A 24,782-nucleotide genomic window follows, 5' to 3' on the forward strand; every position below is an offset into this window, starting at 1 on the left:
CAGACTATCCCTCTGAAGAGCCCCCACCCAGACACACACCCTAACCTATCCCTGTATTTTTCCATGGCTAACCCACCAAACCTGCACTTCACTGGACTGTGGGAGGGAAACCGGAGCAGCTACAGGAAACCCACACAGACATGGGGAGAACAAGCAAATTCCACACAGTCAGTCACCCGAGGCTGTAATCGAGCCCAAGTCCCTGCGCTATGAGGGCAGCAGCACTGACTACTGAGCTCCCCTGCTGCTCCACTTTTAAATAAACACCGCTATTCCGTTAGCCCGAGGTGTACCCAGCCATGCTGCTGAACAGTGGACAGAGTGGAAGATGACTCCTGTCGGGCATAAGAGATAGTCAGGGGAGGAGTGAAGTTCCAGCCAAGGCAACATTCCCCATTAAAGCAATGACTGTCAGGAGAGAGAGGGAGGGAACCATCGAATCCAAGAGCTCAAATCCGCTCTGGCTGCAATTGTGGAAAATCAGGGCCATCGATTGTCGGAGCTTCAGTCTGGGGACTGAGGGATACTGAGGGATAGGGTCGATTTCTATTTAGAAAAGAATGGGCTTATCAGTGACAGGCAACATGGTTTTGCGTGGGGGAGATCGTGCCTCACCAAATTAATAGAGTTCTTCGTGGAAGTGACCAAGATGATAAATAAAGGAAGGGTTGTTGATGTCATATACATGGACTTTCGTAAGTTGTTTGATAAGGTTCTCCATCGTAGACTAATGGAGAAGGTGAAGTCACATGGTGTGCAAGGTGTTCTAGCGAGGTGGATAAAGAACTGGCTGGGGCCACTGTTGTTTGTAATATAGATAAGTGGGCTGGAAGAGGACACTGTTGGTATGATCAGCAAGTTTGCAGATGACACAAAGATTGGTGGAGTAGCAGAAAGCATAAGGGACTGTCGGAGAATACAGGAGGATATAGATAGACTGGAGAGTTGGGCGGAAAAGTGGCAGATGGATTCAATCTAGACAAAGGTGAGGTGATGCATTTAGGCACGACTAATTCTAGAGCGAATTATGCAATGAGTGGAAGAGCCTTGGGAAACGTTGATGGGCAGAGAGATCAGGGAGTGCAGGTCCATTGTACCCTGAAAGTTGCTGCACAGGTGGATAGAGTGGTCAAGAAGGCATATAGTACGCTTGCCTTCATTGGACGGGGTATTGTGTATCAGAGCTGGCAAGTCATGTTAAAATTGTACAAGACATTGGTTCGGCCGCATTTAGAATACTGTGTACAGTCCTGATCACCGCAATACCAAAAGGATGTGGACGCTTTGGAGAGGGTACAGAGAAGGTTGACGAGGATGTTGCCTGGTATGGAAGGTGCTAGCTATGAAGAGAGGATGAGTATGTTAGGATTATTTTCACTAGTCCTAAGTTCATCCAACTCCAGCTCCAGTTCCCTAACGCGGTCTATTGATTCACCATTTGAGATTTAGGGCTGGCTGAGACTCAAAAAGCCTGGCAACATCTAGCAGATGCAAACTGCAGGACCCAAGAGGTAAATGTTACACTTATACCCACCTCTTACTTCTAGTCCACAGCACCTATCTACCCCTCAATCCTGCAGTCAGACATAGCCCCCAGTCCACATTCTCCCTCCAACCCCACATCTGTAAAACACTTTGGACATCATTTCTCCACCGCTTCAGAATCCTCCCTCTCCTTCCATAAAATCAAATGGGACTAGATTAGGGTCAGATATCTGTGTGGCATGGACAAGTTGGACTGAAGGGTCTGTTTCAGTATCTCTAGACTCTATGACTCTAATTCTATGAGGAATAAAGGGGAATCAGTGGATGGATTGTCAGAAGATTTTTGATAAGGTAACATACATTAGTCTACGCAGCTGACACAGGCACGATGGGACAAATGGCCTCCTTCTGCACAGTAGTAATTCTGTCATTAAGAGAAGAACCTATGTGTTGCAAGTAGTATATTAGCATAAATAGAGAGTTAGATAGCTAATAGAAGACAGAGATTTGAGATAAAGAGGTCATTTCAGGATGGCAACAGGGATCAGTGCTGGTTTCACAACTATTTACAATATATATTAATGATTTGGATGAGGAAAGTTAATATACTATAGCTACATTTGAGATAACACAAAAATAAGTGGAAGGCAAGTGACAAGGATGACATAATGAGTCTGCAGAGGTTAAAACTGTTATAGCAGATGGGCAAAACCTAGCAGAGAGAACATAACAGAGGAAACTATAAGGTTAAGCATTCTAGCATGAAGATAAAGGAGTTGACTATTACTTAAGTGGAGAAAAACTGAAGAAAGCTAAAGACAAGATTGATTTGAGAGCCATCATCCAGGAATCACAGAAACTAGCATCCAAGATCACTGGGTAATAGGGAAGGCAAATTGAATGCTTGCCTTTATTTCTAGAGTATAAGAGTAGCTGGTTTCACTTAAGGCACTAGTGATACCACTGCACACAGTTTTGGGCCCCTTATCTAAAGAAAGATATAGAGGGCAGCATCTGAGGAGCAGGAAAATCGATGTTTCAGGCAAAAGCCCTTCATCAGGAATAGGTATCAATCAAAGAAAGCCATGTGTAAAGAAATTGTGGCTCCTTGCTCTCTCCTTGAACTTCTCTTGCTGAGAAGATCATGTCCACTGTGTCTCTTAATGCACAAATTCCTTTAGTGGCATTCCAGGAGGAACTTTTTAACCATTGGGAGAAGGTGGGGGAGGAGAAGTTTTGCACTGAAGTTGTACACAAATCAAGGACCAATGACAAGCTATTTTTAAAAATTAGCTTAGGGGTGTGGGTTGCTGGCTGGCCAGCATTTATTGCCCATTCTTAGTTGCCCTCATGAATGTGGTAACGAGATGCCTTCTTGAACCACAGCAGTCCATCTGCTGCTGGTTAACCTACACAGCTCTTAAGGAAGGGAATTCCAGGAATTTGACACAATGACACTGAAGGCATGATGATATATTTCCAAGTCAGGATGCTGAATGGCTTGGAGGGAAACCTGCAGATGGTGGTGGTGTTCTCATATATCTGCTGCCTTTGTCCTCCTAGATGATAGTGATTATGGGCTTTGAAAGTGGTGTCTAAGGAACTTTGGTGAATTCCTGCAGTCCATCTTGGATATAGTGCTCACAACTGCTCCTAGGTGTCAGTAGTGGAGGGCGTGTATGTTTGTGGTTGTGTTGCAAAACAAATAATTGCTTTGTCCTGGATGGTGTCAAGCTTCTCGAGTGTTGTTGGAGCCACAGTAATTCCGGCAAGTGGGGAATATTCTATCACACTCCTGACTTGTGCCTAAGAAATGGTGGATAGATTTCAAGGAATCAGGAGGTGAGTTACTCTTTACCTTCCAAATGAAGAAAATGAGATCAAGTACCCTGTAACAACACTTTATTAATGGTCACTTTTAAACTCAGAAATTTGTCTTTTTCTCTCTAATTACCCGGCAGTACTTAGTGGCCTAGGACATGATAAGTATCAGTGGTAGGAGGAGCTTATTGATCAATTAATTACCAGGAATAGGTATCAAGAATTTAGTTTTGGAACCAGCCTGAACAAAACTTCAGTTCTTCTTTCAAATAAGACCTCGTTCCCTCATATTCACCATGGTACTGGATTTCCAGCTACTCCATGTTAAAAAGAATAGTATGTTTGCTCCATTTAAAGTTATGCAATGGCCACAAATCTCTATTCAGATCAGATCTGTGTAAACAAGTTAATTCAAAATAGCTTGGATTCCTCTCCCTTCCCCAATCCTTTCGTAACATGTTATAAAGCACTTTAATATAGCTCAGTGCTTATAGTGGTTTGGCAAGTCCGTGACAGAGATCCAAAACAATTCAATGGGCTACATCCATACACGCAAACTGAAATCAATGCAATTAGAGGGGCAGGTGAATAGTGCAATGATTTAACAGAATGGTATCACTGCTGGGTGCAATTTTCCCCTTCCTGGATTTGGGAAGCAGGCAAAATAATTGTACAAGTTGGCAAAGGAGAGATAATTGTATTTTTCTTGCCACCTCATTAGTTATGCACTGGGTGAGAATCTCTCTTGTGGACAATATGTTTCTAATGAACCTGCTGAGTCAGGTTATGGTTCATTTCCAATTCAGATGGGATTCCATTTGAGGACATTCTCAATTCACCAACAGTTAAGGCCCTACTAGTTAATTAAAGGCGTCCACTCACCACCTCTCCAGTTGCCTACCTGCAGCTGGTTTTTCAACTGGAAAGTCAGGATAATCTGCTGCAGGTTTGGGGGTTCCTCCGGTTGTATGAATTTGGAACCAATCTGCATAATGGGGGAAGGGATTTCACCTCTGAACGCCAATGCTTTGCACTTGTCTTTGACCTACGTTGTCCCCTGGCCTCATGAGAATACAATCAGATTCGCTGAAGATTAGGCCTCAGCCAATGGTCTTTGGGAGCCAGAAGCTGGCAGCCTCTGATTGGTGAACTTCCAAGCTGGTCCACCAACTCTTAACAAGCTGATTGGCTGACAGTCTCTGTCTGCATTGGAAGCATTATTAATTGACACCTAACCCACCTGCCCTAGCTCTTAGCCAGGAATAGGGAAAAACTGGCCACTGTGTTTTATGGCAGGTGCTTGAGATTTACGGAATACTGAGAAAGCACGGCTGGTTTAAACATGTTACTATCACTTGGAAACATGTTTGGGCTCATTCAATATGAAAGTGTGTTGAAATATCTAAACTAATTTGCAAAAATATGATCATAAATCTCATGTTACAGATCTGAATGATGAATTATTGACTTGCCACATTGGTTAGCATTTAAAATGATAGCCCAAGCTACTTGACAGATCATTCAGCCAGTTGGAAATCTGTTAGAATCTGGTGGGAGAGTTATTGTGGCTCTTTAAGTCAGCCCTGACATTAGCATCTCGCTTCTGGATTTGTCACCAGGCAGGGTAGGATGACATGCCAAGAAGAATTTCCATTTAACTGAGCCCAGCAGAGCCAGACAGGCTGAAATGTTTATTGATTCGTAAAGGCTTCAGCACCACATGAAGAGAAGTATGATCTAGGAACGTTACTCCCCACAAGAAAAGTCCCCCAAACTCCCACCCGAGGACTTAGAGCCATCATTCTGCTGCGGGATCTGAGAGGCAACAATGACTAAAGACAGTGACTTGTCTCTCCAACTAAGCAGGCATGGATGGAAGTGACCAAGGAAGTCAACAGCAAGAAAGTTGTCTTTTTAACCTGGGGATCATATTGAATAAAGAGATTCTAGAGCTCAGGAGAGCAGAAAATGTGTGGCGTAGCAGCTTCAGGCTCCAAGCCCACACTGACTCTCCCCAAAAGCACTCCTCAGAACTGCTTTATCCATCCCTCACAGTGACACTTCATAATGGTTACCTTTCCCTCTGCCTCACACAGTCTATTTCTCACACATCCAGCTCTCCGCTTTCTCTCCTTGTAGGTGACATGAGTGCAGAACTCCAGTAAGAGATAGACAGAAAAGGCCCTGTAATGATAAGCAGCTTATCAGCCATTGGCAATGAGTGTCCATCTTTGCCATTGGGAAAGAGATCTCATTCCAGTAGACTGAAGATGTTCAGCAATGATCTGCCATGAATTTTTCATCTTCCTGAGGCTCCAGTATTGGTGCATGCTGCCAGAGCTAGTCAGCTATCTATGTTAGGGGTCTCTCCTCCTTTGAGCTGGATCTCCAGTATAATCTTCACTATCTTGCCAAGCAACATGTGTGGCTTCATTATTTCAATGTTACGCATGAGACCTTAATCAAGAAAATCAGCTTCTAATCCTGTTACGGCATCTTGGCAGAGACTGCAATGTCAGAGAGAGCTGATAGTGTTCCTAATGCTGATGGTGTTGTTGGTGCTTCTCCTGTTTTTCATCAGATGCCCCAAATAGAACTGCATTGGTTGCTCTCAGACTGCAGTGAAGACTGGCAGCAGGGAAAGGCAGGTGTAGGTGAGTGAATTTAAAGACAGGTGAAGTGGCTGGAAATGAGTTTGAAATTCCAGTAAAACAGTAAAAGTAAGCAGTAAGAATACACTTTCTGATCTCCTGAATATTTCCACTATTCACTCTTTTTATTTCAGATTGACAGCATCTGCAGTGTTTTATTTTTGTATAGTAAATCTGTTTTTCTTGTGAAAGAGGAGATGCTTATTTGGAATAAGACTGACATCTTTTGCCAAGCCTCTTTTTTAATGACAGATGCAAAATTATGTCTATATGACAAGTTGTCACACTTCAATAGGATTTTGGCAGATTGGAAAATTTTCATAATCTCCATAAAATGACATGATGTCAATATAGTACAATAACCATGAATGCTGTTATTACATCAAAGCAACAATAAAAGAAGCAACTGGCAAAACAACACTTTATTTTAATAACCGGACATTTCATGTCTAGAGGAAGAACACCTCATCTTCTGCCTCAGGACCCTCCAACCCCATGGCATCAATGTGACGTCACCAGTTTCCTCATTTCCCCTCCCCTCACCTTATCCCAGTTCCAACCTTCCAGCTCAGCACTGCCCTCATGACCTGTCCTACTTGTCCATTTTCCTTCCCATCTATCCGCTCCACCCTCCTCTCCGACCTATCACCATTACCCCCACCTCCATCCACCTATCCCACTCTCAGCTACCTTCCCCCAGCTCCCCCCTCCCATTTATCTCTCCACCCATGAGGCTCCCAGCCTCATTCCTGATGAAGAGATTTTGCCTGAAATGTTGATTTTCCTGCTCCTCGGATGCTGCCTGATCTGCTGTGCTTTTCCAGCACCACACTCTTGACTCTAATCTCCAGCATCTGCAGTCCTCACTTTCGCCCATTTTATAAAACATTCACTGCAAAAAGTATACTCCTCAATGCAACATTGGACAGGCAGTTAATTCAGACCACTGTGCTTTTGTCCATCAGAAACTCCAATTTCTATTTTTAATATTCCTTCCTGAATCAGTGCCATGACCACACTTCAAAATCATTTTCCACATCATATATGTTTGTGACATGTGAATATGCTAATGGTGAGCTAATAAACATCCAGTTGTTTGGGACCTTCTGACTCATCCTGAGAGTAACATTTAAGGAGGAAAACAATTTCTCCTTTTATGGTGTTATTTAAAAATTTCTATTTCTCATCTGTTTGTTGTCCAGCGGAAACATCACCTAAAAGTGTAATGTCAGTTTTCACATAGTGTTAGCTCTACCTCACCACTTCCTCTCTTGACTTTTCCACTGCCACTAATTTGTCAGACACCAATTGCTGGGAGGACAGAAACTTCTTCCAATTAAACATTGGGAATCCCACTGTCTCTGTCTTTGAGTGCCACCATAAACTCTGTTCCAAACTACAAACTTCACTCTCCCTGGCAGCTGCCTGATACTAAAGTAGACTTTCCACAAACCTATTTGACTCCAAGATGTGTTTCAGACTGCAAACCCATGTTAAGGCTATTTAGTTCTACATACATAACATCTTCTGCCTTAAACTATCTGTTGCTCATCCACACCTTCCTTTCCTATAACCTGACTTTTTCAATGCATTCCCGGGTGACCTTTGATGTTTAATCTTCCATAAATTTGATGTCGCTCAAAACTTTGTCGTCCCTGGCCTTACTGATGACCTTGACCAATCCTTCACCTCCCCTGCCCTCAGTGCTGTACATTGGGTCCTGGTTAAGGAATGCCTCAATTTTAAATCCTTGTTTTCAATTCCCTCCATAGCCATGTCCATCCCTATCTCTGCAATGCCCTGCAGAACTCACAACACTTCCTGATACCTATTATCTTTAATTCTTGCCAGTTTAGCATCCTCATTGCTGGTTGATCCTCTAGCTGTAGAAATTATAATGCATGGAATTTAATCCCTATGTCTTTATTTTTCACTAACTCTCTTTCCCCATGAAGATTTTCTTTAAAACCTATCTCTTTGACCAAATTTATGGCTATCCGCCAAATATTACCTGATTTCATTTGGTACCAAACTTTCCTTAAAACATTCCTTTTGGTCTTTTTTATCATGCTAAAGGTGCTATATGATTATAAAATATTTTGATTGATGAATTGCTACACTGAAGATTTGTAATGTGCTGTGAAAGTTACCTGTCTTACAATTCTTGCAATATTATCCTCAACGGCACAGGTAAGTTTCATAGCTGGATATTTGCTGTTCATTCTACAATTACCCACAGTGTGGTTGCAAATTGGTCAATGGCCTGATAACTCAACTACCAATCATACCAACTATCAGGTTTCCTGATGAAGGGTTCCCGCCTGAAACATCGATTTTCCAGCTCCTCGCTTGCTGCCTGACCTTCTGTGCTTTTCCAGCACCACTCTAACGTTGACTCTAATCTCCAGCATCTGCAGTTCTCACTTTCACCTATCCCTTAGAGTTTCGTTTGACTTTGTTGACTTGAAGCTTTAACCCTACTCAAACATGACCATTGATACAGAGGAGATTGTGAATTTACTTTAGGAGTTTCTATGCCATACTTCAAGGAAAAGGTTTAGGCTGTAAGGCCCTCTATGCAATCAGATCATTTCCCATCTTATTCATACATTCTTTAAATTTATTAAGACCAAACTTATATGTATGTCCTCAATATACTAATTGGCGGAGCATCCATAGTTATCTGGAGTAGGGAAGCCCATTCACACTTATGTGAAAAGTCGTTTGCCTCATTACAGTGTTAAACCAGTTACTCGAGCACTGTAACCTTGACTGTCTAGCCCACCTTGCTGAAGTAGCAACAAGTACACGTGGTGAGACTATTGCTCTATATTTCCAGGTTCCAAAAATGTATTCAAAGGGAATTAAGTAAGTGTGGCACCTCACTTAGGTCAAAGATTTTGAATACCTTTATAAACTTTCATGTAAAACCAACACTGGAATAGGTCATGTAATCTCTCTAAAGGGGGCTCCAGCTCTTCACCCCCCAACCCAGATTAATGACAGTCGCTCAACAGTCGCACAACATCCTGGATACATGGCACAGGCAGACTACAAAATATAGCCCTCAAGATGCAGATGTCTTCCAGGCATGTTTGTATACTGTAGAGGTCAATGCTGGAAGTCTCCACAGAGGACATTTTAGCATTCAAACAGAAATGACACTGCACAGATTACCTTGCATTAACCTCGATACCAGAAACAAGATTGGCAAACACAGTCCTGGATTAGTGGTGCTGGAAGAGCACAGCAGTTCAGGCAGCATCCGAGGACAGGCCAAATCGACGTTTCGGGCAAAAGCCCTTCATCAGGAAAACACAGTCCTGTCAACCCTGCAAAATCCTCCTTATTTCCATCTAGGGACTAGTGCCAAAATTGGGAGAGCTGTCACAGACAAGTCAAGCAATCGATAGAAACTGATAGGTAGAAATATATTGCTATTTGTATTTGTGAGATACAGCAAAATGTTTATAAGTCACCACAAAATGGAGCCATTTAATTAAATAAATTATATATGCTTTTAAAAATGAGACAAAATTAAGACAAATACCAATTTTTATCCATTCCACAGCCTCTTGTTTTAATGAACTGGCCACTGCTGAAGACCAGGCCCTACCCAACAGCCGAGGATGGGGCCTGCCACAACTTCCAAGGACCAAGGCCATTTCCAACTTCTGAGGACTAGGATGGGAATGGGAGTGGGGGTGGGGGGGTACCCCACAAAACTGCAACAACCTGCCATAGACAAACTTTTAAAAACATACCTTATAGACAATATCCCAAGCACTATCATCACCATTCCTGCACACTCCTGCCCAACTGGCAGGACAGACCCAGCAGAGGTGGCTACACAGTGATATATCGTCCGGAGGAAGATGCTTTGGGAGTCGTCAACGTTCACTCCAGACACCATGAACTCACATGGGACTAGGTCAAACACAGGTAAGGAGATTTCCTATTGGTTACCACATTCTTTGGCTGATTGATCAATGGCCCCTCCATGTTCATCACTATTTGGAGAAAGCACTGAGGGCATCAAGCCATATAAATACTGTAGCTACAAGAGCAGGCTAGAGACTAAGAATCCTATAGCAAGTAATTCAGCTCCTAACTCCTTAAAACCTATGCATCATCTACAAGGCATAAGTCAAGGGTGTGATGGAATACCCCCCATGTGCCTGGAACAGTGCAGCTCCAATAACATTTATGAACCCTGACATTAACCAAGACAAAGCAGCTCATTTGATTGGCACTGCATCCACAAATATTAACTCGCTCCACCAATGATGTTCTGTGATAGTGTACACCAACAACAAGATACGCTGCAGAAATTCACAAAAGATCCTTAGACAGCACTTTTCAGACCCACAACAACTTCCATCTAGAAGGATAAGGGCCGCAGATACATGAGAACACCACCACCTGCAAGTTCTCCTCCGGACAATCATTATCCTGATTTGGATTTATATATCCGCTCCTTCAGTGTCACTGGGTCCAAATCCTGGAATGCCCTCCCTAGTGCATTGTGGGTCAACCTGCAGCACGCAGGCTGCAGAGGATCAAAAAGGCAGTTCACCACAACCTTCTCAAGGGCAACTAGAGATTGGGAATAAATCCTGTCCCAATAATTGAATAAAAAAACTTACATTGGGAATGATGTTCTATGAGTTTTCAGCTCCTCCCTAGTAACTAGGAATGACTTATGCTTCAACTCCATTTTGTGCAGGGTTATCTGTTTTGGCCTTGTCAGTTGAGTAGGGGAGGGATAATTGTGCATTGTTCCCACTCTTCATTGCTGCACAACATGTCCTAATGGAACTGTCATGTGCAGATATTGGGTGAGAATGGAAGCTTGCCTGTGAAGCTGTCTATAAATGGATGGCTGATTATTATTCATTGGCAAGGCTCATGCATGCATCATAGCCACTCATATCTGGCACTTTTCGAACATTATTCCACTAAAGAAGTTGACGCCTTCAGAAGAAAACACAATGGAAAAATACTGTAGGTATGAAAACGTAAAATATAGATTTGCTATTCCTTTACAAACTGACTAGGTTAAAATTTTTTACATTTGACAGATTTAATGCCGAAATCTAACATGAAACACTGACAAACCATGACTAGAAGGTTGTAAAACTATGACACAAGCAACTGCTGCACTCCGTTTTACCTAAAATCCAGCTATAAAGCTGCGGAGTTGTTTGAACTTGTCCTAAGCACCACATAAATGAATCATAAATGTGGTTCACCTTTATCTAAATAATCCTACTATGCCCTGTTCATAAACAAAGAAACTTGTTTTTGTATCTTTACACTCTCTCCTTGGTGAATGGTGTATGGTAGTGAATGCATTCACCAGTCTCACTGGTTATGATGTGAATGCTCCTTCTAATGTTATTAACCATGGTTATACTAGCCAATTAAATGGCTAATCCTATACACCATAAATTCATAATTTAAAGCCTTTATTCATGGGTTATGTATGCTACACGTAATTGAATACTTATATGTCATTCTTATACAAATTATTTATTTGTTTGGGGAACTGTAATGACAATGAGGTCCTTGAAAACCTTCTATTGACAATATTGTGGTCCTGAAAATGTGCTGCTGGAAGAGCGCAGCAGGTCAGGCAGCATCCAAGGAGAAGGAGAATCGACGTTTCAGGCATGAGCCCTTCTTCAGGAATGAGGAAAGTGTGCCAAGCAGGCTAAGATAAAAGGTAAGGGAGGCGGGACTTGGGGGAGGGGCGTTGGAAATGTGATAGGTGGAAGGAGGTTAAGGTGAGGGTGATAAGGTGAGGGTGATAGGCCAGAGTGGGGGTGGGGGCGGAGAGGTCAGGAAGAAGATTGCAGGTTAGGAAGGTGGTGCTGAGTTCGAGGGTTGGGACTGAGACAAGGTGGGGGGAGGGGAAATGAGGAAACTGGAGAAATCTGAGTTCATCCCTTGTGGCTGGAGGGTTCCTAGGTGGAAGATAAGGCCACAAAGCTACTGTAAAGTAAACAAGTAACATTATAGGAGGTGCCAAAACTGCTTGAGAAATGGCTTTTATCTGATATACTGAATACTGGCAAGAAAAATAAACAGCTTTCACTCGTGGCATATTGATTGCAGCCACCATTTTGGATTGATATAAATCCTTTCAATCTCAATCCACTTTTGCATCAATAAGTCAGATTCAATAAGTCATAAATCCAAATTTGCATGAACTCTGTACATGAAGACATGAGCTCACACTAGTAAAAGAAATGTTTGAGATGATTAATGAATGGAATGAACTGCTACGTAAAGTAGAGGACATGACAACACCAGAATTTAAAACAAAAGCTGAAAAGGAGAGAGGGCAGAGGATTTTTGCAATCTCTGTGAACAGATAAATTTAGATACAGCACATTTCTTTTCTGATCCAAACTGATCTTGTGAACTTAGGAACCAAATTAACCAGAGGTTTATCATAGACCAGACACCAATGGACCAGCCTATGGTGGGGATGGAGGGTTGCTTTTAGGACTGGAGGCCTGTGACCAGTGGTGTGCCACAAGGATTGGTGCTGAGTCCACTGATTTTTGTCATTTATATAAATGATTTGGATGTGAACACAGGAGGTATGGTTAGTAAGTTTAAAGATGACACCAAAATTGGAAGTAAAGTTGACAGCGAAGAAGGTTACTTCAAAATACAACTGGATTTTGATCAGATGGGCCATTGGGCTGAGTGGCAGATGGAGTTTAATTTAGATAAATATTAAGTGCTGCATTTTGGAAAGGCAGATTAAAACAGGATTTATACATTTAATGGTAAGGTTCCTGGGGAGTGTTGCTGTACAAGGAGATCTTGGAATGCAGGTTCATAGTTCATTGAAAGTGGAGTTGCAGGTAGATAGGATAGTGACGAAGGCATTTAGTATGCTTTCCTTTATTGGTCAGAGCATTGAGTACAGGAATTGGGAGGTCATATTGCAGCTGTACAGGATATTGGTTAGGACACTTTGGGACTATTGCATATAATTCTGGTCTCCCTTCTATCGGAAGGACTTGAAAGGGCTCAGAAAAGATTTACAAGGATGTTGCCAGGGTTGGAGGATTTGAGCTATCGGGAGAGGCTGAATAGGCTGCGGCTGTTTTCCCTGGAGCGTCGGAGGCTGAGGGGTGACCTTATAGAGGTTTATAAAATCATGAGGGGCATGGATAGGGTTAATAGACTAAGTCTTTTCCTTGGGGTGGGGGAGTCCAGAACTAAAGGGCATAAGTTTAGCAGAAGACGGGAAAGATTTAAAAGAGACCTTAAGGGACAACTTTTTCATAATGTGTGTATGCAATGAGTTGCCAGAGGAAGTGGTGGAGGCTGGTACAATTAGAACATTTAAAAGGCATCCAGATGAGTATACGAATAGGAAAGACTGAGAGGGATATGGGCCAAGTGCAGGCAAATGGGACTAGATTAAGTTGGGATAACTGGTCGGAATGGACAAGTTGGACTGATGGGTCTGTTGCCTTACTATACATCTCTATGACTCTATGATCCTATACTGTTAAAACCAAGTCTCAAGGAGTACACTGTTACTCTAGTTCCACTAATCCACAGATCACAACATAAAATAAAATACATTTCCCAATTATCAAGATTATAAACTAAATTTTTGTTTAAGGTTTTTGATATAAAGCTAGGTTTTATCAATAAATTCAATTGTTGGTTTATTAAATCTAAAAGTTATTCAATAATGTTACAATAACTAGCTAACATACAGAGTCAGTTACATAGAAGTATGCTGTGGTTCTGTTCGCCGAGCTGGAAGTTTTTGTTGCAAACATTTCGTCCCCTGTCTAGGTGACATCCTCAGTGCTTGGGAGCCTCCTGTGAAGCGCTTCTGTGGTGTTTCCTCCGGCATTTATAGTGGCCTGTCCCTGCCGCTTCCGATTGTCAGTTTCACCTGTCCGCTGTAGTGGCCGGTATATTGGGCCCAGGTCGATGTGTTTGTTGATGGACTTTGTGGATGAGTGCCATGCTTCTAGGAATTCCCACGCTGACGACAAGCAACATGAATTCGACTGGGACAACACTACCATTATAGGACAAGCTCCTCGTTCCGTTGTCTTTCCCTTAGGCATCTGTTGATGAAATTGCGAGGATATCCGTTTTTGGCGAATACCTTGTATAGGTGTTCCTCTTCCTCTTTTTGCAGTTCTGGTGTGCTGCAGTGTGTTGTGGCCCTTTTGAATAGTGTCTTGATGCAACTTCGTTTGTGTGTATTGGGGTGGTTGCTTACATAGAAGTATGAATATTTATCTCTGTAAATAACTCAAAAGACAGACAAAGCACAAACATTCTTTGAGAAAGGGAAACAAAACAAACTTCTCTTCGCAAAAAATTAACTTTTAAGAAAATAAACCAAATTTCTGCCAGTAGACTAACTTTTAAAGGCAAAAACAAAGGCATGGATTGTTCCAATGTTTGTCATTTTGATGCTCTTGCACATATTTATTTATTTGTTTATTTAATATATCATTCACTTGTACCTAGGTACAGTGAAAAGTGAATAATGTCATCACATTCCAGCGTCATCTTGGATTACTGAATTAATTGCAAAAGTGGTAAAATACTGATTAAATTAATAATAAATTGATATTGTTATGGACTAGGCCAGACCACTCAAAACATTCTTAATCAGGCAGCCCAGATCATAACTTTGCAATTTTTTTCAGTAAGTGTACAGTGAAAATTACTCAGACTAAGTCAGCGAGGTTGACTACCAGGTTTTAAAACAGACAAAAGTCTATTCACAAAATTACACAATGAAACACAAAGAACAGAACAAAGAACCCCGACAGAACTCAGTCTATCCAAACTAGACTTCATTATGCAGTTCTGAATATACAGAATAGTCCCAACAAGCAAACCCCCTTTAAAACAAAGTACAAAGGGAACAAATGCTTACAGGTTGAAGTTAGAAGGGCAGAAGGAGAGAGAGAGAGAGCTTACTGTTGAACTCCAAATAGTTCTGGACTAAACTGCTCAGCTAGCGAACTGATCACTTCCCTTTCATTGTACAGTTCACTTCTAAAACATGACCACTTTGGCCTGAAGTCTCATCTGTTTACATATAAACAAAAGGCCTCTCAAAATCCTTTTCTTCTCTTTACAAATTGGAGCCCGGCCCGTTATGATCCCTCTGAAAAAAATCAAGGACACAGTATCCTTGAGAAAAGGAACAGCTTTTAGAAAAAAGGGACCAGCTGTGTGACAATAAAGCCGCCTATTCACCTGGAGCTTCAACTGCACTCGAGAAACTCAATTGCATCCAGGACAAACAGCGTACTTAATAGACAGTCTAACCACCACCTTTTACACTCATTCCCTTCATCACCAACACACAGTAGCAATAGTGCCTTCAATGTACAAGGTGCATTGAAGTTACTTACTAGGCTCTTTTGACAGCATCTTCAGAACCAATTATCTCTACCACCTAGAAGGACAAGGGCACCAGATACATTGGAATACCACCAACTATAAGTTCCCTCCAAACCATACACCATTCTGTCCTGGAACGATATCTACTCCTTCACCGTCACCGGAACAAAACGTTGGAAGTACCTTTCTAACAGATCTGTGGATGTACCAATACCATATGGAGTACAGTGTTTCAAAAAGTATGTTCACTGCCACTTTCTCAAGGGCAATTAGAGATGGGAAATAAAAGCTGGCCTGGCCAGCAATGTTGACATCAGATGAACATTTTTTCTTAGTTAAGTGATACCGGTTGCTTGAGTTTGAAGTTAAGGAATAATGTTGGGTACAGCAAAGTGATTCTTACACTGTTCCTATTTAATGTTATACTGGACCTGGAATTTCTTGATGGAGATAAGGGCTGCATTTCATTGGAATCAATAGCCCATTCCCAATTCTGCACCTTGATCATGATTTCTTTTGCGAGACAGGCAGCAACAAAGGCTGATGATTATGAATCAATCCATAAATAACCTTTCTTCCACCAACTCCATAAATGTGAGGACTCTAGGGGATTGGTGAGTGAAAGGATGGCAAGTAACCACGGTAAAGAAAGGATATGCCCCAAGATCTATTCCACAAATCAGAAAGTAAAGTACTGAGGGTAGAGGTGAAAATTGAAGGCCTAAGTCTTTCCACTGAAATTAAGAGGACACCATCCTTCAGAATGTTGGAGGTTGTGAGGGAAATCAATGGGACTTGTTGGGATTTGTAATAGTGAACCTGAAAAGAGAACTCAGAAGGAAAATAACCCAGATCAAATTGTACCTTTAACTATAGCCAGGAAACTGGAAATAAGATCTAATATGAGAGCAGTTAAGGTGAATAGTGGAGATGAGAAATATGAAGCATTTTGTCAAAAAGGAAAATAACCCATTATTCATTAAACATCACAGCTAAACCTATAACTTAGTGTGTTTTGAGAAGATTTGCAGCTCAGGTTGAGATTCTGGATATAGTTTTGCTCGCTCAGCTGGGAGGTTCATTCCAGACATTTCATCACCCTACTAGGTAACATCTTTAGTGGGCCTCAGGCGAAGCAGTGTACATGATTCCTGATTTCTATTTATATGTTTGGGTTCTTTGGGTTGGTGATGTTTTTCCTGTGGTGATGTCATTTCCTGTTCTTTTTCTCAGGGGGTGGTAGATGGGGTCTAACTCGATATGTTTTTTGATAGAATTTATTGGAATGTCATGCTTCTAGGAATTCTCGTGCGTGCCTCTGTTTGGCTTATCATAAGATGGATGAGTTGTCCCAGTTAAATTGGTGTCTTTCCTTATCTGTATGTAAGGATACTAGTGAGAGAAGGTCATGTCATTTTGCAGCTAGTTGGTGTTCATGTATCCTGGTGGCTAGTTTTCTGCCTGTTTGTCCAATGTAGTGCATGGTATTTTGTAATTGACATTAGATTTGCTTGTTGTCTGTTTCAGGTCTTCCAAGTTCGTTTGTTGCTGTTTTAGTGTGTTGGTGGGTTTGTGGGCTACCATGATGCCAAAGGGTCTGAGTAGTCTGGCAGTCACTTCCGAGATGTCTTTGATGTAGGGGAGAGTGGCTAGGGTTTCTGGATGCATTTTGTCTGTTTGTTTGGGTTTGTTGCTGAGAAAGCGGCGGACTGTGTTCATTGGGTACCCATTCTTTTTGAATACACGTTATTGATGATTTTCCTCTGCTCTGCGTAGTTCCTCTGAGCTGCAGTGTGTGTTGGCTCATTGAAATAATGTTCTGATGCAGTTTTGTTTGTGGGTGTTGGGATGATTGCTTCTATAGTTCAATATTTGGTCCGTATGTGTTGTTTTCCTGTAGACACTGGTTTGAATTTGCTCATGGGCTGTTCGCTCTACTGTGACATCTAGGAATGGCAGTTGGTTGTTGTTTTCCTCTTCTTTAGTGAATTTTATGCCAGTAAGGGTATTATTGATGGTCTTGAAGGTTTCCTCTAATTTGTTTCATTTAGTGATGACAAAGGTGTCAGAGTTTGGTTTGGATGGTTGCTCGAGTCTTTGCATTACTGCCTCTGCTAAGAACCTTGATATCGGAGATGCCATGGGTGTTCTGTTGGTTTGTCTGTAGGTTTTGTTGTTGAAGGTGAAGTGTGTGGTAAGGCATAGGTCCAGTAGCTTGACGATACTATCTTTGCTGATGAAGTTAGTGGTGTTTGGTGTATGTGTCTTTGGGTCTTCTAATAGCGTAGTCAGTGTTTCCTTGACCAGGTTAATGTTGATTGATGTAAACAGGGCTGTTACATCAAAGGAGACCATGATTTCATCCTCTTCTATCTTAGTGTCTTTGATGGTCTTCAGGAATTCTTGGGTGGAGTGGATGGAGTGGTGTGAGTCTTCTACTAAGTCTTTGGTGTAGCTTCTTGGCTAATCTGTAAGTTGTTGTTCCAGGTAGCAAGACTGTGGGTCTGAGGGGGGCTCCTAGTTTGTGAATTTTGGGTAATCCGTAGAAGCATGGTATGTTGGATCTGTCTGGTTTCATTTTTTGGAATTTATTTATTTCTCCAGATTTCTGATGTTCTTTTGGACAAACAGGCAGAAAACTAGCCACCAGGATACATGAAACCAACTCGCCACAAAACGACATGACCTTCTCTCACTAGTGTCCTTACATACAGATAAGGAAAGACACCACTTTAACTGGGTCAACTCATCCATCTTAGGCCAAGCCAAACAGAGACACGCATGAGAATTACTAGAAGCATGGCATTCCAACCAGACTGCTATCAACAAACACATCGAATTAGACCCTATCTACCACCCCTGAGAAAAAGAACAGGAAATGACATCACCACAGGAAATAACATCACCAACCCAAAGAACCCAAACATATAAATAGAAATCAGGAATCATGTACACTGCTTCACCTGAGGCCCACTGAAGATTTTACCTAGTAGGGTGATGAAATGTCTGGAAATGAACCTCCCAGCTCAGCGAGCAAACTTACATCCTAAACCTATAACTGTTAAGGGACACAGGAGATACTTAATTGTCCTTGCTGGAGAAGAGTCAGGTTTTTCTTCCTAGGACTTTAATGAAAGCCAAAATTATTAAATGAAATATGTGGAGTTAGGAGTCTTTGGAACTCCTTACTATGGAAATCTGTGGGTGCAGACTCCTTGCGTATATTTAAGGCTGAGATAGATCGATTATTGATTAGTGGAGGTATTAAGGTTACAGATCAAAAGCAGAAAAGTAGATGTGAGAACCGTCAGATCAACCACAATTCTACTGATTGATGCAGGAGACTTGAGAGTCATCAAGGCCAAATGGCCTTCTCCTGTTCCTATTTCTTATATCTTCTGGTTTTACGGAGAATATAATCCCAATTCCATTGTACAAAGAGCAGTGGAGTGTGATTTGTTATCTGGACCAGTGGTAGTCATTCTGAATATCAGCAAACCTCTCTGTCTCAACCTCTCTGTCAATGTCAGCAAAACTAATGAACTGATCATTAATTTCAGAAAGAAAGGAGGAGAACACTCCCGCCCCAATATAAATGGAGCAGAAGTTGAAAGAGCAGCAAGTTCTGAGGAGTGACGATAAACGACAATCTAGCCTGGACTTCCCATGTGGATGCAACATAGGCACAACAATGCTTCTTCTTCCTCAGACACGTTGGGAAATTTGGCACGTCCATAAGGGCCATCACCAACTTTTACAAATGCACCATAGATAGCATATTATCTGGATGCATAATGGCCTGGAATGGCAACCTTTCTGCCCAGGACTATAAGAAACTACAGAAGATGGTGTTCATAGCCCAAACCATCATGGAAGCCAACCTTCCATCCATGGATTCTATTTACATATCTCATTGCTGCAGAAAGGCTGCCCAACTCACCAAAGACCCATCCCTCCATGGTAATGCTATCCTACAAAACCTCTTCCATCAGAAAGAAGATACAGAAGCTCGAATATATACACCATATTCTTACCTGCCGTTATTAGACTGATGAATGAACTCTCCAAAAAATGCTTGTTGATCTTGCCTAGCACACATTCTGTGCGGTATAAACTGTATGCCTTACGCTGTCCAAAGTTTTTTCTAACCCTAAGATCTGTATGTCCTTGCTTATTATGATCTACCTGTAGTGTTCACAAACAATGCTTTTCACTGTACTTAGCTACATGTGACAATAAATCAAATCAGTCAATCAATCCATGAAAACATGAGCCATAAACAGAGTTAACACACGCCTGGGCAATCATTTCACTTGAGTTATAGTTATGATTTCACCCAGAAGGCAGAGAGTGGAGATAAAAGGTCCTTGTCAAGATGGAAGCTGGTGACAAGTGGTGTTCCACAAGGGTCAGTGTTGGGACCACAACTTTTCACTTTATACATTAATGATCTGGATGAAGGAACTGAGAGCATTATGGCTCAGTTTGCAGATGATACCAAGGTAGGTGGAGGAGCAGGTAGTATTGAGGAGGCAGGGAGGCTGCAGAAAGATTTAGACAGGCTAGGAGAGTGGGCAAAGAAGTGGCAGATGAAATACATAGGGGGAAAGTGTGAAGTGATGCACTTGGTAGGAAGAACAGAGACATGGGTTATTTTCTAAATGGGGAGTGCAAAGGGACGTGGGAGTCTAATTCCAGGTTTCTCTGAATGTAACCTTGCAGGTTGAGTCAGTAGTAAGGAAGGCAAAAATAATGTTGTCATTCATCTCGAGAGGACTAGAATATAAAAGCAGGGACGTACTTCTGAGGCTTTATAAGGCTCTGGTCAGAAGACATTTAAAGCATTGTTATCAATTTTCGGCCCCATACCTCAGGAAAGATGTATTGGCCTTGGAGCAGGTCCAAAGGAGGTTCATGAGAAGGATCACAAGAATGAAAGTCTTAAAATATGAGGAATGTTTGAGGACTCTGGGACTATACTCAGTGGAGGGATCCGATTGAAACTTACAGAATACTGAATGGCCTGGACAGAGTGGACATTGGGAAGATATTTCCATTGGCAGGAGAGATGAGGACCTGAGGGAAAAGCCTTAGAGTAGAGGGAAGACCTTTTAGAATGAAGATAAGGAGAAACATCTTCAGCCAGAGGATAGTGAATTTGTGCAATCCACAGAAGGCCAGGTCATTAAGTATATTTAAAACAGAGATAGATAAGTTCTTTATTCCCAAGGTGTTCAAAGGTTATGGAGAGAAAACAGGAAAATCAACCATGATTGAATGGTGGAGCAGACTCAATGTGCCTATGTTGTATGGTCTTATGGTCTTATAATCAGAAAAAGTTTCAGTGAGGTTAACGCAACAGAACCATTACAGATTCCAGGTATTTTTCCATTGTGTGTAGTGACCAGAGTAAGAGAGAAACTAAGTCCATCACCAGAGGTCAAAGTCATACCACAAACAGATGTTCGAATCGCTGAAACTGTATTTGAAGAAGCAGATAAGTCAAAGGAAGGATTTGGCATGGCTTCATTAATTAAGGCTCAGAAAACAGATCCAGAGTTAAACTTATATAAGGATATGATTTGCCTTGATTGCATGCAAATAGTACTTTTCATTATATTTCGGTTTATAGACTTATAGACTCATAGAGCGCAGCAGGTCAGGCAGCATCCAGGGAACAGGAGAATCGACGTTTCGGGCATAAGCCCTTCTTCAGGAAGGCTTATGCCCGAAACGTCGATTCTCCTGTTCCCTGGATGCTGCCTGACCTGCTGCGCTTTTCCAGCAACACATTTTCAGCTCTGATCTCCAGCATCTGCAGACCTCACTTTCTCCTTATAGACTCATAGAGTCAAAGAGCTGTACAGCATGGAAACAGACTCTTCAGTCCAACTCATCCATGTTGACCAGATATCCCAACCCAATCTAGTCCCACCTGCCGGCACCCGGCCCATATCCTTCCAAACTCTTCCTATTCATATACCCATCCAGATGCCTTTTAAATGTTGCAATTGTACCAGCCTCCACAACTTCCTCTGGCATCTCATTCCATACACGTACCATCCTCTGCGTGAAAAGGTTGCCCCTTAGGTCTCTTTTATATCTTTTCCCTTTCACCCTAAACCTATGCCCTCTACTTCTGGACTCTCCCACCTCAGAAAAAGAAGATTGTATATTTATCCTCAAATTGTGCAACCCAGGTAACATTCTTGTAAATCCTTTCTGAACCCTTTCAAGTTTCACAACATCCTTCTGATAGGAAGGAGACCAGAATTACACGCAATATTCCAACTGTGGCCTAACCGATGTTCTGTGCAGCCACAACATGACCTCCCAACTCCTGTACTTAATACTCTGACCAATAAGGGAAAGCATACCAAACGCCTTCTTCACTATCCCATCCACCTGCGACTCCACTTTCAAGGAGCTATGAACCTCCACTCCAAGGTTTCTTTGTTCAGCAACACTCCCTAGGACTTTACCATTAAGTGTATAAGTCCTGCCAAGACTTGGTTTCCCAAAATGCAGCACCTCACGTTTATCTAAATTAAACTCCATCTGCCACTTCTCAGACCAGTGGCCCATCTGATCAAAAACCCATTGTAATCGGATGTAACCTTCTTCGCTGTCCACTACACCTCAAATTTAGGTGTCATCTGCAAACTTATTAACTATACCTCTTATGCTCACATCCAAACCATTTATATAAATGACGAAAAGAAGTGGATTGAGCACCGATCCTTGTGGTACGCCACTGGTCACAGACTTCCAGTCTGAAAAACAATCCTCCACCACCACCCCCTGCCTTCTACCTTTGAGCCAGTTCAGTATCCAAATGGTTAGTTCTCCCTGTATTCCATGAGATCTAACCTTGCTCACCAGCCTCCCATGGGGAACCTTGTCGAAGGCCTTACTGAAGTCCATATAGATCACATCTACCACTCTGCCCTCATCAATTCTCTTTGTTACTTCTTCCGAAAACTCAACCAAGCTTGTAAGACATGATTTCCCTTGCACAAAGCCATGTTGACTATCCGTAATCAGTCCTTGCCTTTCCAAATATATGCACATCCTGTCCGTCAGGATTCCCTCCAACAACTTGCCCACTACTGACAACAGGCTCACTGGTCTATATTTCCCTGGCTTGTCATTACCACCCTTCTTAAACAGTGACACCATGTTAGCTAACCTCCAGTCTTCCGGCACCGCGCCTGTGACTATCGATGATACAAATATCTCAGCAAGGGGTCCAGCAATCACTTCCCTAGCTTCCCACAGAGTCCTAGGGTACATCTGATCATGTCCTGGGGATTTATCCACTTTTATGTGTTTCAAGATATCCAGCACTTCCTTGTCTGTAATATGGATAATTTTCAACCATCTATTTCCCTACAGTCTATATCTTCCATGTCCTTTGCCACAGTACATACTGATGCAAAATACTCATTTAATATCTCCCTCATCTCCTGCGGCTCCACACAAAGGCCAACTTACTGATCTTTGAGGAGCCCTATTGTCTCCCTCATCACCCTTTTATCCTTAATGTATTTGTAAAAAAACCTTTGAATTCCCCCTAGCTCTATTTGCCCAAGCTACCTCATGTCCTCTCTTTCCCCTCCTGATTTCTCTCTTAAGTATACTCCTACTGCCTTTATACTCTTCTAAGGATTCACTTGATCTATCCTGTCTATACCTGACGTATGCTTCTTTCTTTTTCTTAACCAAACCCTCAATTTCTTTAGTCATCCAGCATTCCCTATACCTACCAGCCTTTCCTTTTACCCGAACAGGAATGTACTGTCTCTGGATTCTCGTTATCTCATTTCTGAAGGCTTCCCATTTTCCAACCATCCCTTTACTTGCGAACATCTGTTCCCAATCAGCTTTTGAAAGATCTTGCCTAATACTGTCAAAATGAGCCTTCTTCCAATTTCGAATTTCAACTTTTAGATCCAGTCTATCCTTTTCCATCACTATTTTAAAACTAATAGAATTATGGTCACTGGTCCCAAAGCGCTCCCCCACTGACACCTCAATCACCTGCCCTGCCTTATTTCCTAACAGTAGGTCAAGTTTTGCACCTTCTCTAGAAGGTACATCCACATATTGAATCAGAAAATATTCTTGTAAACACTTAAATTCCTCTCCGTCTAAGCCTTTAACTCTATGGCAGTCCCGATCTATGTTTGGAATGTTAAAATCTCCTACCATAACCACTCTATTATTTTTACAAATAACTGAGATCTCCTAACAAATTTGTTTCTCAATTTCCCTCTGATTATTTGGGTTCAATAATAAGCTGATCACCCCTTTCTTATTTTTCAGTTCAACCCAAACAACTTCCCTGGATGTATTTCTGGGAATATCCTCCCTCAGTACAGCTGTAATGCTATCCCTTACCAAAAACGCCACTCCCCCTCCTCTCTTGCCTCCCTTTCTGTCCTTCCTGTAGCATTTGTATCCTGGAACATTAAGCTGCCAGTCCTGTCCCTCCCTGAGCCATGTTTCTGTAATTATTATGATATCCCAGTCCCATGTTCCTAAACATGCCCTGAGTTTACCTGCCTTCCCTGTTAGACCTCTTGCATTGAAATAAATGTAGTTTAATTTATCAGTCCTAACTTGTTCTCTACTTTGTTCCTGCCTGCCTTGACTGTTTGACTCGCTTCTTTTATCAATTGTACCAGCCTCAGATTGATCTCTTTCCTCACTATCTCCCTGCGTCCCACGCCACCGCCACCCCCCCCCACCCCACCTTAATAGTTTAAATCCTCCTGAGCAGCTTTAGCAAATCTCCCTACCAGTATATTAATCCCCATCCTTCTTATACAGGTCACTTCTTCCCCAAAAGAGATTCCAATGATCCAAAAATGTGAATCCTTCTCCCATACACCAGCTCTTAAAGCTTTTAAAGAACAACAGAGGATTACTAAGAAGGAAATACGCAGAGAAAAAATGAGGTACGAAGGTAAACTGGCCAAAAATATAAAGGAATATAGTAAAAGCTTTTTTAGGTATGTAAAAGGCAAAAAAATGGTTAAGACTAAAATTGGGCCCTTGAAGACAGAAACAGGGGAATATATTACGGGGAACAAAGAAATGTCAGAAGAATTGAATTGGTACTTCAGATCTGTGTTCACTGGGGAAGACACAAGCAATCTCCCTGAGGTAAGAGTGGCTGAAGGACCTGAACTTAAGGGAATTTATTTTTGCCAGGAATTGATGTTGGAGAGACTGTTAGGTCTGAAGGTTGATCAGTTTCCGGTCTACATCCCAGGGTACTGAAGGAGGTGGCTCGGGAAATCGTGGATGCGTTGGTGATTATTTTCCAGAGTTCGATAGATTCGGGATCAGTTCCTGCAGATTGGAGGGTGGTTAATGTTGTACCACTTTTTAAGAAAGGTGGGAGAGAGA

This window comes from Chiloscyllium plagiosum, chromosome 12 (assembly GCF_004010195.1).
Source record: "Chiloscyllium plagiosum isolate BGI_BamShark_2017 chromosome 12, ASM401019v2, whole genome shotgun sequence".
In the NCBI taxonomy this organism is placed as follows: domain Eukaryota; kingdom Metazoa; phylum Chordata; class Chondrichthyes; order Orectolobiformes; family Hemiscylliidae; genus Chiloscyllium; species Chiloscyllium plagiosum.